This window comes from Hemicordylus capensis, chromosome 3 (assembly GCF_027244095.1).
Source record: "Hemicordylus capensis ecotype Gifberg chromosome 3, rHemCap1.1.pri, whole genome shotgun sequence".
Taxonomy (NCBI): domain Eukaryota; kingdom Metazoa; phylum Chordata; class Lepidosauria; order Squamata; family Cordylidae; genus Hemicordylus; species Hemicordylus capensis.
Genome location: NC_069659.1, coordinates 284937881 through 284956858, shown reverse-complemented (window position 1 = coordinate 284956858; position 18978 = coordinate 284937881). Strand labels below are relative to the sequence as shown.

The 18978-nt window shown below is 42.1% G+C and overlaps 2 long non-coding RNA genes across 2 annotated transcripts in view; one reads left to right on the top strand and one right to left on the bottom strand.

Moving 5' to 3' along the window:
- Positions 1 to 1971: 1971 nt before the first annotated feature.
- Positions 1972 to 10844, bottom strand: LOC128349618 (uncharacterized). The gene is made up of 3 exons (XR_008318882.1): positions 10696 to 10844; positions 4514 to 4584; positions 1972 to 2521 (listed from the first exon to the last, which is right to left on the bottom strand). It is a non-coding gene; the product is annotated as an uncharacterized LOC128349618 (long non-coding RNA).
- Positions 10599 to 18978, top strand: part of LOC128349619 (uncharacterized) — a 60112-nt gene continuing 51732 nt past the window's right edge. Inside the window, exon 1 of the long non-coding RNA XR_008318883.1 lies at positions 10599 to 10950. This is a non-coding gene — a long non-coding RNA (uncharacterized LOC128349619). The remainder of the gene's footprint in view (positions 10951 to 18978) is intronic.

The window sequence follows — 18978 nt, the reverse complement described above, 5'->3', positions numbered from 1 at the left end:
AAACAGGGCTGAGAGAGATTCCTGCCTGCAACCTTAGAGAATCTGCTGCCAGTCTGTGTAGACAATACTGAGCTAGATAGACCTATGGTCTGACTCAGTATATGGCAGCTTCCTATGTTCCTATGTTCCTATTGTATTCTACATTGCAAGTACGGTTCACAGAAGAAAAGTAACAGAGGTGTTCAATGGGTACAAATAATCAGAATTCATTGTAAATGGGACTTCTTCAGGATTTACATTCATAACAATAGCTCACAACACACTCAGACTAGCAAGATCTCAGATCACAACCCCTCCTAACTTGGCAAAGAGGCACCTTTTAATATGGTGATTCTCTTTATTTAGCAGGGAGAGAGTAACTGGCCCTATCCACCCACAGCACAGTACCTACAGTGACTGTTGCTGGTATCTATTTATTTAAAATTTCTTTTTAGATTGTGAGCCCTTTGGGGACAGGGTTCCATCTTATTTGTTTGTTATTTCTCTATGTAAACCGCCCTGAGCCATTTTTAGAAGGGCGGTATAGAAATCAAATAATAAATAAATAAATAAATAAATAAATAAATAAATAATATTCCAGATCAGCAACACTCAGATCACACATATTCCTTAATGAACTTGCAAATGCATGGCAGTTTTGTGTACCATGCTTCCAGGTGTGCTTTTGTTTAAAGTTCTCACATTGAAACTTGTCCTTTAGTTAAATACAAAACATTTGATTGATGATTGATTAAATGCCTACTCTTAGCGACCACATAGATCGATTCTCTCCAGGGTGATCTGTCTTCAACTTGGCCTTTAAGGTCTCTCAGTGGTACATTCATTACTGTCGTAATCGAGTCCATCCACCTTGCTGCTGATTATCCTCTTCTCTTTCCTTTAACTTTTCCCAGTATTATAGACTTCTCAAGGGAGCCGAGTCTTTGCATAATATGTCCCAAGTATGATAATTTGAGCCTGGTCATTTGTGCCTTGAGTGAAAATTCTGGATGTATTTGTTCTATATTTGTTTGTTTTCTTGGCTGTTCATGGTATCCTCAAAAGTCTTCTCCAGCACCAAAGTTCAAAAGCGCCAATGCTTTTTCTATCTTGCTTCTTCAAAGTCCAGCTTTCTCATCCATAGAGTGTCATGGGAAAAAACATAGCCTGAACAATTATAATCTTTGTAGGTATAGACATGTCATGGTATCTAAATATCCTTTGTAATGCCTTCAATGCAACCCTACCAAGAGCTAGTCTGTGGCATATTTCTTGACTGCTGGATCCTTTACTGTTGATGGTTGATCCTAAAAGGCAGAAGCTATCCACCATTTCAATGTCTTCATTATCAATTCTGAGGCTGGTTGCTGTACCTGTTGTCATTAGTTTAGTCTGCTTTACATTTGGTCATAGTCCCATTTTTTTCACTGTGCTCCTTTTCATTAGAGCTTACAGATCATCCGTATTCTCAGCTATAAGAGTGGTATCATCAGCATAGCGCATGTTATTGATGTTTCTTTCTCCAACTTTAAAACCACGCTCATCTTCTTCCACTCCAGCTTCTCTCAGTATATGTTCATCTAATCTAAATAGGATAAAAATCTACAGCCTCTACAGGTGAGATTAATGCCCCAAATGTTTCAAGAAAAAAAGAGCAATCACACTGTTGGCAATGCAACAGTTTCTGAGCAATCTTATACATATTTGGTGGTCCTGCCCAATTACACAAGCATATTTATTTAATTTGTTATTTAAGAATATTTGTGTACCACTTTTCAATACAAACTTCACAAACCAGTTTAGACAGCAGAGGAATGAAAGCACAGTTCTTTGTCCCAAAGGGGCTCACATCCTAACAAAAGATTCAAGGGAAATACTAGAAAATGGACAGTTCCTTCAACCATTCCTCATAGGACTTTTATTCCAGACCCTTGACCATCTTTGTTGTTCATAAAAGAGGAAAGAGTTGTATAGAAGGACAAGACAGTGGAGTTGAATAGGAAATATTAACAGTTTAATGAGATAGAAATTATTTACAGAGAAGCAAGTGCAGTCTTCCTTCAATGGTCTTGCTGCTGGCTGTTTGTTAGCCCCACCTCTAATCCAGGATTGGAATAAAAGTAACTAAAGCACCATTCAAAAGCTGGCCCGGATCAATGAATTGGTTAAGCAAAAACACATTACCCTCCTCTGAACCCCTTGAATTTGTCTACATCCTTCTTAAACTGCAGCGTCCAAAACTGGACACAGTTCTCTAGATGAGGGTCAACTAGTGCAGAATAAAGAGGAACTACTACTTATAGTGACTTGGAAACTATGATTCTATTAATGCAGACAAAAATCTCATAAGGGTTTTTTTGGGCGGGGGGTTGCAGCTCCATCACACATTTGACTCATGTTCAGCTGATGTTGCATGACTGATTAATGAATTCCTTTAGATCCATGGTTATTATATTAGGCTTTTAAAACATATAATAACTGTGCAAGAGGTTGAAGTTGTGCAGCATCTATTAATGGCAGCAGGAGTATTTATTGTTCAGCACTGGAAAAAGCCAAAGGTACAAACAATTATAGAATGGAAAATTAAATGCTAGACTTAACACAAAATGTTATAAACTTACACTTTTGCAAGGGGTTGGGGTGGAAGGAGTAAATATATTAGGTTGTTTGAGGTAATAAAAGAATTTTGTCTTCTTGGACAGACAAAATTCAATCGATCAGTAATTGGGTTGATATTATTTAATGTTAAGGCAGCTACAGTTACTGACAACTTTCCTCTCTTATCTGGATATCAATATTCTGAATTAGAATAATTCTGAGTTAATGAATTGTAACTTATGAGTGACTGTAACATTTGTACTTTTCTGGTTACTTAATAATAGCAAGGAAAGTACAAAAAAGCATATCCTAGTACCAGCAGCTCTAAATTATTCAAAATAGGAGTGTGCAGGAACAGTTCGATAGCGAAACAGTCCACTGAGAACCGGGTCAGATCACAAACAGACCGGCCCTCAAGAAAGGCAGTCTGGTCCGAGATCAAACTGAAACTGGCCCAGTTCAGAGTGGACTGGTTCGCCAGTTCCAGCAGCTATGCATATGTTAAAAAGTTGCTTGTAATAAAGGCGATTAAGCTTAGGGCAGCCAATGAAGGCAGGCAGCGCTGGCGGTGGGGGGGGGGGGGGGCAGTGAGACCGAGGCACCTTTAAGAGTAAATGAGAAGGTGCTGGCAGCTTACCGGTCTGGTACCACTCCTGGAAGCTGCAGTGCTCCTCCCAGGAGCAACTCCCGGCCCGGCACTCACTCACCTGGCCTCCATGCATGTGTGGAGGCCAGGTGAGTGACCACGGAAATGAGTGACCACACAGATGAGAGACCATGCAAATGGCCTCCCCGCATGCGCAGCAGCCAGGTGAGTGAGTGTCAGGCCAGGACCATGCAGCCGGGGGAAGCACAGCTTCAGCTGCTGCTTCCAGGAGCAGTTTTGGATTGGTAAACTGCCAGCACTTTCTCATTTACTATTAAAGGTGCATCGCTCTCGCCAACACCCCCACCCCCACGCAGTCTGCCCTCACTGGCTGCCCTAAGCTTTATCCTCTTTATCACAAGCAACTTTTAAACATACACATACACATAACATACACATAACGACTCAAACCAGTGGTCAGCTGGCTGGTCGGTTCGACCGGACCGGTTTGCAACCGGTGGGTCGGTCTGAATTTGGTCCGTGCACACCCCTAATTCTAAAACATGATGATTGGGTAAGAGGCCTATAAATTAAAATGCCCTCAAATACTAGAATAAGATTAATTATCCAGCTTCAAGCATGTGAAGATTGTACTCACTTTCACAAAAACAAACAAGTCCTTTGGCACATTAAAGACTAACATAATATATATCATGGCATGAGCTTTAGTAGGCAAGAGCCTACTTTTCCAGATGTATGGAGTAGACTGGAATAAGATATCCCAACATCTTTATCTTTTACTGTTCATAATGGCCTAGATCATAAGAGCTTTTTCTATCCACTTTATTATTGGCTCAGTTAGCATCATTCCCTCTAACAATCCTATCCAACGTGATAAAAAAGAGACTCCCTCTGGTCCTTTAAAGTAGGAAAAAGATGCAAAGAAAATGATGTTGCTTCTACTGCAGAGATACCCAATTGGACATTTCTGAGATAGATGGAGCATTCCCAGGATTGGGAGGGAGGAATTAATCAGAAAATGTGTTGGCTATGATCTTCTCCAAAATACACTGGAGCATGTCCAAAAAGCACACATTTGGCACTTTGAAATGGAGCATGCCTGGCCTCAACATTCCACAGCAGCTCTTGGCTTTGGACGATGGAGAAGTTAGCATGTTATGTATTGCAAGTGCAGAAAAGCAGGTGTGTGTTTGATGAGTTGCGGAGTTGTTAAGAAGAAAAGTTCAGCTATTAATCAGAGGTTTAAACTAACTGAAGAATGGGAAGAAGTAGCTAACATGTTCTGTGTTGTTTGGGTTGAAACCTATTGGTATGGCATCATTCACTTACCATAATAATAAGACCCAGACTGGGAATCAAGAGGTGTGTAAAGTCATTTCCTAGCATTTCTCCTTGCAGACCTGGGTAAACATAAACACTTTCCTTATACTCTTTAAGCCTCAGGGCATGTATTCAAAATAACTTAAGTTGAATTAGTTAGCTGAAACATACCTTCTTGATCCTACTCACCGTTGGGGGTGGTTAAAGAGTGACAAAAAGAAAGCATTTTCCATTCTTTTCAATGCATGTTTATAAGTGGAATGGGGATTGTAATCTATGCTGCTGATTGTGATAATGTAACCAGAGGGTGCTGGTTATTCCAGATTAATTAATCTGTAGAAAAAATTGGGCCCTTTGCAAAAACCAAAAACCAAAACCATAAAGCACTTATAGCTCTTAAGCCTCCTCTAGTGGTAGTGGATAGATTTTACACAACAATAACCTTGCCCCACTTTATAGCTCTTAGTGGTTGTTGCAATATAGGCATATAGGTTATAGTGCATCCCGCCCCCCTCCCCGCCACTCAGAATGCATAGGTGCGATATCTCTGTAATAATACTAGATCACACCACACCACACCCACAGAAAGAGCATCATTTCTGCCTCCTTTGCAAAGCTATTGCCAAAATCAACACAGACGACTTTGGCTTCCCAGATGTATAGAGTGGCCATACATCACTTGTAGCTTCTGGCCCTTTTATACATGATTTCTAGGGCAGTGATTCCTAAATTCTGGATTGTCTGATGATGGTAGAAAGAAATACATCTTCCAACTCTGACTGAAGTTATTCCTGGATATCCTCCCACCCTCCGCCGCCCCACACAATATTTTTCACAATATCAGCTCAACTCACATGTTTCTTCTTCAAGAAGTTTCCATGTCCTGGCAGCATTTATCTTATTTAGGTACTTGTATAAAAGGAGATGTAATACTGAGACTGACTGTTCATAAGAGTTGGCTTAAGAAAAGTGAATTAGGAAGCAGAAAGCTTTTTAAAGACTTGATGTTGCTGGGAACTGGCAATAATCCCATACATCCTTCACTCCCAATACATTTCTCAGTGGGTTTGCCACCTCCCACATAGTGCATGGCTATCAGAAAAGAGACCACTTGAAACACAATGTTCAAATCTGGAAAGAGTGACAAAACAGGATGGAAGCCCATTCTGTCCTCATTATGCCACAATGATCTGGTAGCATTTAGAACAGTGGTTCTCAAACTAGCCTTTCGCTGTGGTCCAGCACCAGCTGCAGTCATGGAATGTGATTTGTGGTCATAGGTGTGCCAGAGACATGTATGGTAAAAGGAAGATTTGGGATGAAGGAAACCTGTGAGAGGCAGACCACATTTGACCACAGCAGAGGGGCCATAGTTGAAAGATAGAGCACATTTTCATACAGAAGGATCCAGGTTCAGTTCCTGTACAGGTAGATGTGGGGAAGATCACTATCTGAAACCCTGGAGAGTCACTCCCAGTTAGTGTGGACCGAGGGTCTGATTCAGTTAGCTTCTTCTCACAACAGGGGCAGAACCACCATTGAGCAACAGGGTTCAAAGAACCTAGGCCACCAATGAAAAGGGCCACCGGAGCCCACATTGCACATGCTTCCATGCTCAAAGGGGACATGGCCCGATTGCCAGACAATCCACCCCAGTCCTCCTGGTCCCATTTCCAGGCGCTTGCTGACTGGATGAATTTATTTCCCTTCCTCTCTCTCACTGGAGGGACAGTAAGGGAAATAAATGCATCGAGGCAGCAAGTGCTGCCAGGAAATGAGATTGGGAGAACTCGCTTGGGGCTTTTCGGAGACCATTTTCGTGTGATATCACGCGCACATGGGTGTTCCCAGGCTCCGGAGTGCCCTGAGCAAGCTTTCCTAATCTCATTTCCAGGCAGTGTTTGCTGCTTTGCAGCATTTATTTCCCTTCCCCTACCCTCGCTGGAGGGAGAGGAAGGGAAATAAACGCGGTCAGGCAGCAATTGCCGCCTGGAAATGAGATGGGGAGAGCTCACACAAGCTATCCCAAGCCTGGGCCACGCCCCCTTTGCACATGACATCAGACCACCATTCGGCTGGCTCTGCCACTGCTCATAACCATAAACTCAGTAGGACAAGTGTCCTATCCAACTTTGGGAGTTGTGTGTGCTCCCAAATTTTGATCATATGTGAGGAAAGACCTAGGTAGGAGATGGGGGAGTGATTGTGTGGGAGTCTCGCACTGGGAAAGATGGCGCTGACCTACTCAGCACCTGCACCCAGCTGTTTCATGAGGCAGGAGGAAAGGCTGTCCTATCTAATGCAAGGCTCCCACAAAATCACTCCTCCCGCCCTCACCTAGATTTTTACTCACACATGATCAAAAATTGAGAGAGTGTTCAGCTCCCAAAGCTGGGTAGGACACTAAACATCCTACCCAATTAACACCTGTGAGAACCAGCCTAGTATGAGGCAGCTTGCTATGTCTCCATACCTTGCAGTATCCAGGACAAAAGTGGGAGAATTATTGTGGAACGATTAGTGGGTCTCCTATTATAGCTTTATGTATTGATTATATTTAAGCCTTGCTTTTCAGCTAAGATTGGTTCTCGAGGCAACTTTTCATTAAAATCTACACAAACTTATGACATAAACAGAGATATGTTGGCATGTGAGGGGAAATCTCTCCGGAGCCCTGACAGTTGGTCATACAGTCTAGGTTCCAGGCTTGTCCCTCCAGAGAGAGGTGGCAGAAGGAGCTGCAGATGGACTTGGGGGTTGAGACTGATGATAAAGATGCAAACCCATAGAAGCAACCCTTATTTCTCTCAAAATTGCCCCCCTTAACTAAATAAATAACTCCCTTATTTATTTATTTATTTGTTTGTTTGTTTGTTTGTTTGAATATTTATATCCGCTTTCCATTTCCTAAATGAAGTACTCAAGGTGGCTTGGGTAAATAAAAATTAAAGCAACAACAGTCAAATAAATAATACAAATAAATAATATGCAGAAGGCAGCTATAAAAAGCAAGAAAGGTACAGAGGAGCTGAGGGGCAGATTTGTTAAGCAGCAGACAATTTAAAAGTTTGTTCAGTAACTGGATAATCTTCTATCTCCCATTGGTCCTGCTGCCTTGCCTTTTTAGTTCCCATCATCACTACACACACACACACACACACACGGCTTTGAGGTGCCATATCCAAGAAATTGTGATTAGAAAGGAAGAAAGGTTTGTTGAAGTTTTTTAGAAAATACTATTAACCCTGGTAATTTTAACTCATGCCCGAAGAAGTCTACTGGGCAAATATTTCCTTTACAGAATTGCCTACTGTATTATAACAAGTTTGCCATCATGAATGCTGGCTGGCATTGCTTTGTTGGGCTAATGGTTCAAGAGGCTGGCTGATGTTTCTTAAGGTAAATGCTTGAGAGATTATCCTGGAGTATCCTTGATGGGAAACTTTTCTAGAAGGTGGGGGAAGCCATTAAGTCTTGAATGATGGGACATGTCTTCCACTTGATGAGAGACGGTGATGTGTAAATGTGGAAGGGGGGAAAAGCAGCAGCTTGAGTTGTACAGGCAGCATTCTGTATAAGGTAGAGATTGTTTTGGAGAGACTGAAATGAAGTCATCAAGGAGAGACTGAAGCACCTTGGGGTCCAGGGCCACTCTCTGGTAACTAGGGTATGAAGGACTGCTCTGGAATTTCAACTCAATTGAATACACAACTTGTATATCTGTAAATAAATTACAAAGACTCCAGAAACCTCCAGAGATCTATCCTCCAAAGGAAGCTAGGATCCAAGAAGCACTGAACACCTTAAACTTCTCACTGCATGGAGAAGTGGGCACACAGATAAGGCTGAATTAACCCATAGATGAATAAACCTTAGGTCATGCATATTTTTAGCGCTTTCTTTAGGTCCTTGATTTCACATTGAAGTAACAGCTGAGTGACAATAGCAGAGCCATCAGAAATCTTTTGTCCCATTAAAATTTGGTTTGTACAAAGTGATGGCTTTTTTTCCCTATAGAGGAACTTACATATATATATATATATATATATATATATATATATATATATAAATCCTAGACTAAGAAATATTGTAACAATGAAATGATTGATGACCCCCCCACCCCACCCCACCCCACCTGTATCATGAAATTCATACTTAGGCCTTTTTCTCCCAGTAGCCTTAAACCCCTCATAACGTTAATCCGGCCCTCGCACAGAACAGTATCATCAGAATGAGCTGCAGCGTCAGCACATGTATCAGTATTTTCAGCATGCACAACAGCATCATCAGAATAATTTGCAGCATAGCAATTGTTCAGTATTCTCATTTCTTACTTTAGAGCTGTAGTGGTGCTACCAGGAATATCTAGCGAACATTCTCAGTTACTAGTGGGCTGCTGCTGTTCATCCATGAAGCTATCAGGTGCCTAGGAGTAGGAAGGTTGACAGTAGCTCCGGGACAGGATGTGAGGGTAGGTGCCACACATACACCACTGTGTATGCCGGCCATGCCCCTTCCACCTGTATTAGCACATGGATACGAAGGGTGAGGGAGAGGAAAGACGTGCCCAGCCAGGCTGCTGCAGAAAGCACTCACTAGCTGGATGGGCCATGTGTCTGTGCCTGGTGCTAGTAATGCCCCCTACTTCAGTGTGCTGACACAGACAGAATGGGAATGGCTAGTGTTGGGTAGCACACCCAGAAGCAGCACTTGGCATCAGCCTTGACAGCAAGGGGTGCACTGGGGGGCTCCGTATTTCCCATGTCCCAGGGGCAGCCCCCTCACCGCTGAGTCCAATGGTGTCCGTGCCACTGGAACATAATACATTCCCTCTGCTTGATGCCTAACCATAGATTCAGACTCCCTGGTCTTCCTTGCTGTTCCTGAGTAGTGGAATTGTTTGTGGAGAGGGAATATCCATTTTCTAGACTGAAATTAGATTAGCAAGCACTTCCATCAGCCTTGGAATAACAGAGCTCAGTCTTAAACATTTGTAAGCTAGATCACTCAGGACTTCTACCTATAAGCGTACATATAAACCAATTGTTGTCTGTTTCTGCTGAAAGGTTCTGAAATTGTCCATCTGATCTGTACCTGCAAGGTGTCATTCAAAAGCATGCCAGAGCTCTTCAGTTACCAAAGCTCTCTAGAGCAGCTAAACCAATCACTCCCAAAATGGATCTGACACTGAAACTTGGTGCTTGCACCATAGACAAGTAGAGCTGAATCACCTTCTTTCAAGAGTAAGGGTCAAATAATGCTATATGGAATTCTCTGAAAAGTTCTACAGAACTCATAGATTTAGTTGGTCTAGATATGACTTGCAGTCCTCATTGCTGCTCAGTCTCATTGCTGCCAGTTCAATACCCCTGTCTGAGCATACCACATCCTATTATATTCCTAATTAACCTTTGTATCACCACTAGAATCAGTCCTCAGGATTTGACAATACACCATTGCCTCTGGATTATTTACTAAGATTTTCAAACTTCAAGAATTGGCCTGGAGTCTCGAGGAATTGGCATCAATCTCCAAGTTACTATTGAAAGGAAACCTGAGGATTTCAGTGGCTTGATACTGTGAAAGACATTGAGAAAAAATATTAGGGGAGAAAAACCTCCAGAAATAGCTTCAGTCAAAGCTGGCAACCCAATTAATCACACATCCACACCAGATTAATTAATGGTTTCCTAGTCATGGATTCATAATTGAAGAGAAGACTCCCCTCTCCAACCAAAAGCATGAGAAAAAGGAGTTGGAAAACCGTGTACTTTCCATTTCTCTTTACCCAGTTTTGAGTAGTAAATAGGTGACTCAAGTATGTTCGGGCAGCAAATCAACGTTGACTGTGAATAGGCGACAGGGTGGGTGGGTGAGAAGTATCTGAAGAATTAGCAGGCCCTGATGTTCATTCCTACCCCCCCACTCCCAGCTGCTTGACAAACTTTTGAGTGGAGGATGGTAGTCAAAGAAAATTGGAACTGAAATCTCGATAATAGAGAATTATCTTTTGGACAGAATGAGGAAGGCAGGCCATCAATCCCACCCCACCTTGACATCATTGCCACAACCAGATAAAATAGGCCAGGGAAATAATAGTCATTGTGAAAAGAATTAGAGGCCTGCATTTCCGTGAGTCCTGCCAGGTTAATACCACTGCCTATCTCCCTGACAGCTACAAGATTGATTACCAGCTTCAGCGCTCTTTATAACTTGATCAGGCGAATTAATCTCTGGCTGTGGGCCCATCTGATGCCTGGCATCACAAATTTAATTTGGAGGTGTAGCAGTTCTTTTACAGTTCTCCCCTTCCCTTCACTGTTTTCTCCCCCTGCTGTGCATGTAGCAAGTGTGGTGTTGCCGTAACAACGAGGCCTAGTGATGGCTTCTAACTTGAGGCCTGAGCTGTCAAGGCTTCAGCGGCCCCATGGGAGATGTTTCATCAGGTATGTAGAGAAAAAGAGGCTTAACAGACACTAAGTAAGACATATTAATGTACTAAAGACTTAATGAAGTTTGGAGGGGTGGGGATACAAAGGGGAAAGTGCTTACTTTATTAGTTTATGGCCGATTAATGGGAATGGTCATTACAGTGATGGAGATAGATTACTCCCATCAAAGTGCTCCTGCCATTCCCATTCAAATACTGGGGTTGCCTGATGTAGAGGCTTCCTCTTGGACTGCCAGTGAGATCTCCACCCTTTGTGCAGATACGTCAGTGCGCACAAGGGAGAATAGCACTGGTGAGGAGATTTGCTTTTTTTAAAGCAGGTTCAGTGAACTGAAGAAGAAGAAACTATCAAGGACCAAAAAACGTTGCTTATTTGTTAGAAACTGGGGGCGGGGGGAAGAAGAGGGAAAGAAGGAAATGTTTTGAGACAGGAGGAGTTCATAATGAAAAGAAAGAAACACTTCTAGAAAACATGCTGGAAGAAGCAATTTAAAATGAGTGAAGGTTACTGGCTATGGAGACAAATGATTTATTATTATTATTATTATTATTATTATTATTATTAATATAGGACTGTCTGAGCAAATCAGGAGACTGTTAAGCAACGAATAGTGCTGCTAGGCCTTGGGCCGATCATCCTGGAGGTTATTAAGGGATGGTGCCTGGCAGAATAGGGGAGGAACCTAGGAGTGACTGCCTGCTGCTTCAAGGTGGAGAGTGATGAATTAGGAATGGTGGTGGGGAGGCAAAAGCTCTCAAGACAAGCAGAAAACAGCCTGCTTGTTTAATTCTGAATCCTTATCCTGAAATTTGACTCCTTCCCTTGATGTCCCAGAGAAGAAAGTTAAAATCCTAAACCTTCACATCAAACCCCAAGACCTGGCAGTATTAAAGAATAGTTTAAAGACCTCGTATTAAAGAATAGTTGCAAGCTTAGCCAGTTCTGGGAGTGATAACTGAAATCCCTGCAAGGATATTAGTGAGCTAAAGAACGAACTGATAACCACTAGGGCTCAGATTTACATTTTGCTTGATTCGATGATGTTTAAAAACCTGCCTGCTTTCCTAAAGACTACATTAATGAGAGAGAGAGAGAGAGAGAGAGAGAGAGAGAGAGAGAGAGAGAGAGACCCACCCCCAAATCATGAATGTTTACTATTTCTACTATTCAAGCCACATTCATTCAGTAATTATGTACATGGTTATAATGCTAATTGCAACCCCTGTGCCAATATGCTGTGTGTCGCCCACCCCACACTGACCTAAAAGGTTTGGGCAAAGAACAATGTCTTAACCTTGCACCAAAAATAATATAATAATGCTGCTAGGTGAAAGTCTTTGGGAAGGAGTGCCACAGATGGGCTGCATGACAGAAAAGGTTCTAATCATATCATATCAGAAGATGGGAAGACTCAGAGCAAGACCTCCTTTGATGATCTTAAGGTCTGGGAAGGTTCATGTGAGAGAAGTCAATCTTTTAAATACCCTGGTCCTGAGGCGTAGGGCTTTAAATGTTAAAATCAGCATTTTGAATTCTTCTTGGAAAGAGACCAGAAGCCAATGTAGCCTCCCAAAAACTGGGATGATGCATTCCATCTGCCCTCAGTCAACTGAGTTCAATAACATTGCAATCACTGGTCAACATCCTGATTAACGAATCACTGGTGTAACTGGGTTGCATTCCAAACTAAGTCTGCAGTAGTGCACATGAGGAGAGGAAAAAGATCTTCCTTTCCTTCTTCAGCTGCCTGCACCACCCAAAAATGTGTGTCTAAGCCTCAGAAACATGTTTCTGTGTGGCACAGGAGACAGTTGTAGATGGAAGGGGAGATCTTTTTTCCCTCCTCTGTGTGCCACTGCAGCCTTTATCAGAAATGCAACACTGCTGTATCAATGCTTTGTTAGTTAGGGTGTTGGCCACTATTTCTTGACTACCACTGATCAATTAAGCGTGGTTGCTATCTTAATTTTAACTTTCTGTAATTCGTTTTGAGAAACAGGCAGAAAAAATACTAGATTATTTATTTATTTAAAATCTTTTTATACCTCCCAAAACTTACATCTCTGGGCAGTTTGCAATAAAACAAAATAAATGACAACAGAAAAAGTTAAAAACATTACAACAACTTAAAATTTTAAAACAATGTTAAAACTATTAAAACACTATTTAATTAAAAGCCTGGGTGAACAGATGCGTCTTCAAAGACTTTTTAAAAGTTGTCAGAGATGTGGAGACTTATTTCAGCAGGGAGCACATTTTAAAGCTTCGGGGCAGCAGCAGAAAAAGCCCGTGCCCTAGTAGCCAACAGACGAGCCGGTGGCAACTGCAGACGGACCTCTCTTGATGATCTCAATGGGCAGTGGGGTTCAAGACGAAGAAGACGTTCTCTTAAATACCCAGGGTACAAACCTTTTAGGGCTCTGTTTCATGGCAATATCACATGTTATTTTAGGTGATGAGAGATGATCAACTATCTGAAAAATCTTACAACCTAATGGACAAGAGGAGGGGATAAGTGATTGTAAATTCCAAAAAGCAGCTTCTCACTGATGGAAAATCATGAATAGGGGATCATTGGGTTATTTGTTCTCTGTTAAATATCAAATTGAAAATAATCTTGCAACCAAACCTTGCATAGTTGTAAGCATTTATGCAGCAGCAAAGTGGACATGAAGAAGTAAGCATTTATGCAGCAGGAAAATGGGCATGAAGAAGTTTGTTCAGTGTCCCGTCTCATAAGTTCCACTGGTGATATAGCTCCTTAGAATCCACTTTGACTTATAGCCTTTTATGTCAATCACTGAGTGATTTATATCTTTCCTAATGAATGGATGAGAATTGGATTAGCTGCGAGCACCCATGTGCTCAGACTGGGCTTGATTAAACATCCATCTGTGCATTCCCAACATTTGAAGGATTTATTATAACTAGTGTTTTTGAAACTGCATGTGTGTGGGGCATGTGTGTGTGTGTGTAATGGAGCTCATTATTAATACATTCAACTTACTAATGTCTCTTAGGGGTGATGCATTTTTTAGTTGCCAAACAAATATTGTGCTAACTAGTTCTCAGGTTTGTTTTAAAACTGGGATTGCTGCCCCCATCTGTCACCCTTGAGAATTTCAGGGCTTTTTTCCAATTCTCACAACATAGCACAGCATTTTATAGAAGTTTTCCTCATTTAGTGAAACTACATTGAAAATCAGTAGAGAGTCAGCAGAGTTCAAATTTCCATTGTTATTTACACTGCATTGTGGCTCAACAAAACTGCAAGGTTTCCTAGAAATTCCAGCCTTGCAAACTTTTGTGGCATCACTAGTTAAAAACAGAAGGGCTTACTTTTGATGGGTGATCAAGTGACTGTAACGTTCAGCTAGAGACCTAGAATGCTTTCATTCACTGGGGTTGCACTCCCCTTGAAGGAGCAAGTATAAAACTTGGGGGTACTACTGGACCTGGCTCTGCTTTTGGAAGCTCAGGTGGAAATGGTGGTCAGGGGTGCCTTTGCACGGCTTCAGCTAGTGCGCCAGCTGCGTCCCTTTCTCGAGAATGCAGATCTGGCCACAATTACCCATGCCTTAGTCACGTCACGGCTGGATTACTGTAACACGCTCTATGTGGGGCTGCCCTTGAAGAATATCCGGAAACTGCAGCTAGTGCAAAATGCAGCAGCTAGGGGTTTATCCGGAGCTGCCTGATGGGAGCACATCAGACCCATTCTGAAAGAGTTGCACTGGCTGCCAGTTCGTTTCTGGGTCCAATTTAAGGTGCTGGTTTTGACCTTTAAAACCCTTAACGGTTTGGGCCCAGGGTATCTGAGGGACCGCCTGCTCGCAAGGGTTGCTGCCCGCTTGACAATGTCATCTGAGGGGGCTCTGCTCCGGGTGCCGACAATGAGGGAGGCTCGGCTGTCGTGCACTCGGGACAGGGCCTTCTCTGTTGCTGCCCCCAGACTCTGGAATGCTCTCCCAGTGGCCATTTGCTCCTCAGACTCCATCACAGTTTTTAGAAAGCTTGTTAAAGATTTCACAGGAATCCTGTTATAAGGCTATGAAACTGGAATTATAGCTTTATTTACATTTGGCCTCCCAGCTCCGCCCCCCCGCCAGCCGCTGTAGCTTCTTTATCACTTCCACAGCATCACTTATATAACCATCACTGGTACATCCTGGCATCATATCACATGATTGCTAGGAAACAGAATTTCACAGGAGATGTTCTTGCGAAAGGAAAAATTGTGTGGATGAACTTTCCTCTGTGAGAGCTTGTGTGAGTATAACAATATCTAAACACATTCACATAGAACCATTCTCTGATTTAAGGAAATCCTTTACTGAATACTTAGTTTTAAGCGGAGCAGCAAAGAATATAATATATATTAGACTTTAGGAACAACAATACATGTAAAATGCCTGAGAGAATAACTGCATTAAATCGGATAACAGTGAAACAGGCACAGCCAGATGTTAAAGAAGAAAGTAAGTGACTTGTTAGGCATCAAACCGTAGGCTGGAGTAGGGAACCTTGGTCTTCAACTGTTGTTAAACTACAACTCCCATCATCCATGGTCATAACTTATTGTGGCCAGGGATGATGGGAGCTTTAGTTCAACAAAATCTGAAGTCAAGGTTGCATACTTCTGTAGGTCAGTGACAAGATGGAAAATGAAACAATGCACCCTGATGCTCAGCACTGAACTACACTGCCTCATGTGTGAGCTATGCCAAATTTCATGAAAAAGGTGAAATGAGAACAGGAAATTAGCCTCCTAAATTCTGAACAGTAGTTCTGCTTGTTTGTTTAATTACAAGTTTGCTGATGTTCTTTACCTCTGTCTGTTGCTGTTTCAGCACCATTTTCCTTCCCAATAGAACCCAGCTAATCAGGAACAGAGCCACCTAATGGCACAGCGGGGAAATGACTTGATTATCAAGCCAGAGGTTGCTGGTTTGAATCCCTGCTGGTATGTTTCCCAGACTATGGGAAATACCTATATTGGGCAGCAGCGATATAGGAAGATGCTAAAAGGTATCATCTCATACTGCACGGGAGGAGGCAATGGTAAATCCCTCCTGTATTCTACCAAAGACAGCCACAGGGCTCTGTGGTCGCCAGGAATCAAAACCGACTCAACGGCACACTTTACTTTACCTTTAATAAGGAACAATGTAGTAAATTCTGTATTGTCATGGTACCTCCATATAGACAATCAGATTTCTCTAGATGATGATGTCACTGAGGATCACCAGAGCTAATGCATTGTTCTCACTCTAAACTGATGTTGGGAGAGGAGAGGAGACATCCCTTTCCCAAGTCAAGTGAGATGATCCTCCCTATCATGCTAAGTAATGTAGCAAAACAGGAACCAATTCCCCAAAAGGGACACTTTTCACAGTGTGTTGAAATGTTTGCAAAAAATACCTCCCTCTTTGAGCTCCACACAATGTATGATCAGCCCTTCAAAAATAATGAATGCCACTATGTCTTCTGAACAAAACACACTAAGAGAGTTGTTGCTGAGGTGTCCATGGGGAATGTTTTTCAATGGGGACTAGGATATCTGTTTTTCCTAGTCCATATTTCAGCACTGTGGACAGCTACCATGTTAACTTCATTTTTTAAAAAGAGCTGTATAACAGGGAAAGACATTTTTGTTGAACAAATCCCATCATTCATTCATTCATTCATTCATTCATTCATTCAATGTGTATTCAATGTGTACCGCCCTTCCTGAAGTGGCTCAGGACAGTTTGCATTAAAATTAACAAGTTGTTCTGGTAAGAACTAACCTGCCTACTTTCCTTATCTATAATCTTAATTGATAATTACCATCTTCACAAGTTAGCCCATTTCAGCCTTACATGTTCACATGCCTGCCATCTTGAATTGGGGTGGATGACATCATCACACACTACGCCATTGAGGTGTCCCTTTGAGTCACTCACTACAACTGCACCAAATTTGGTCCAAATTGGTTAGGGGGTCCACAGGTTAGCCCACTTGTACCTCAAAAGTTAAAACCTCCGCCATCTTGAATCTGTGTGGATGATATCATTGCAAACTATGCCTTTGTGTCACCCCATGTCTCCCTACAGCTGTAGCAAATTTGGTAAAGGTTAGGAGGTTCATAAGTTGTCCCAGTTATGCCTCAAATGTTCATGCGCCTGCCATATTGAATAGGGTGGATGACACCATCACAAACTATGCCGTTGAGGTATCCCTATGTGTCCCTAAAGCTGTCCAAAATTTGGTTCAAATCAGTTAGGTGGTTCACAAGTTAGCCCACTTGTGCCTGAAACATTCATGTGTCTGCCCTATTGAATTTGTGTGGATGACATCATTACAAACTATGCTGATGAGGTATCCCTATGTGTCACTCACTACAACAGTACCAAATTTGGTTTAAATTGGTTAGATGGTCTTCAGTATAGCCCACTTGCCCCTCACATGTTCACACATCCGCCATCTTGAATTAGGGTAGATGACATTATTACAAACAAGACCATTGAGGTGTCTCCATGTGTGACTCCATGTGTTCTCCATGGGAGGAGAGCTGGTCTTGTGGTAGCAAGCATGACTTGTCCCCTTAGCTAAGCAGGGTCTGCCCTGGTTGCATATGAATGGGAGACTTGATGTGTGAGCACTATAAGATATTCCCCTTCGGGGATGGAGCTGCTCTGGGAAGAGCATCTAGGCTCCAAGTTCCCTCCCTGGCACCTCCAAGATAGGGCTGAGCGAGATTCCTGCCTGCAACCTTGGAGAAGCCGCTGCTGGTCTGTAAAGACAATACTGAGCTAGATGGACCAATGGTCTCACTCAGTATATGGCAGCTTCCTATGTCCCTATGTCCCTACAGCTGTAGCAAATTTGTTTCAAATCAGTTGGGTGGTTCACAAGTTTGCCCACTTGTGCCTCAAATGTTTATGAATCTGCCATCACAAACTATGCCACTGTAGTGTCCCTACAACTGTACCCAACTTGGTTCATATTGGTCTAGGCATTGCAAAGTTGATAGCGGGGGACACACACACACGGGCACATACAGAATACTGTATGATCTCATAAGCTAACTTATGAGATTAACTTAACACAGAATAAAACAATACAATCAAAAAACATTTAACATTCAGGTTAAAACTAGATATCATTAAAAGCCAGGCTGCAGAGATGGGTCTTTAAGGCTCTCCTGAAGGCCTCCAGGGAAGACAGCCCTCTTATATCCAAACATTTTAGAATGTTATATACTTTCAGATATCACAGAGCTGTTTATTAGGCACAGATCCACAGTTTATCTTACAAAATGGATGTTATTGGATAGAAACCAATAAGGTATTAATTAAGGATGTTATTGGATAAAAACCAAAAAGATGACAAAGAACAAAAATGAACAAGAAAGACTTGGCTGATAGTTCAATGATACTGACCCAACAAAGAAGATGCAATGAGAGGAAAAGGTTATTGCCATGTCCATCTTGTTTGCAAAATTGGAATGTAAGGCAAAGCACACAGAAGGGCAAAGGCACCCAAGTTTCATCACAGGAGCACGCTCTACTTTCATGGCTTCTCTTCTTCCATCTTCCCTGCCGAACCTTGACATAGTTGGTTACACCATCGTATCCCTTTAAGAAATAATTGTAAGATGAAAAAAGAAACAAAAGGCTTGCTTACAGGTGGCTGATAATAATAAGAAAACTCTAGTTTCTGCTGTCCTTAATAAAGGGGAAAGGTTGCTCACTTAAAAACCCGCAGTATGGGCCTCCACTGATATGCTGTCTGATCAGCCCAGAGTGCTGCTTCTTAATGGCTTTTGTTCATTTGTTTTGCTGTGTGCTTCAGCAGTGCAGTATCTACTGAATGGGGAATAACTTTTGCTGATATGCAGTCAAGTGCCCAACTGACCCAGGAGTTCAGCTTAATCCAGTTCAGAAATAATTGGAAACAGAGGGCAGCATCTAGACTAAATTACTCTTGAGTAAACCTGTTGAAATTAGTCATCCTCTAGAGTAACTCCTGAGTAGTACT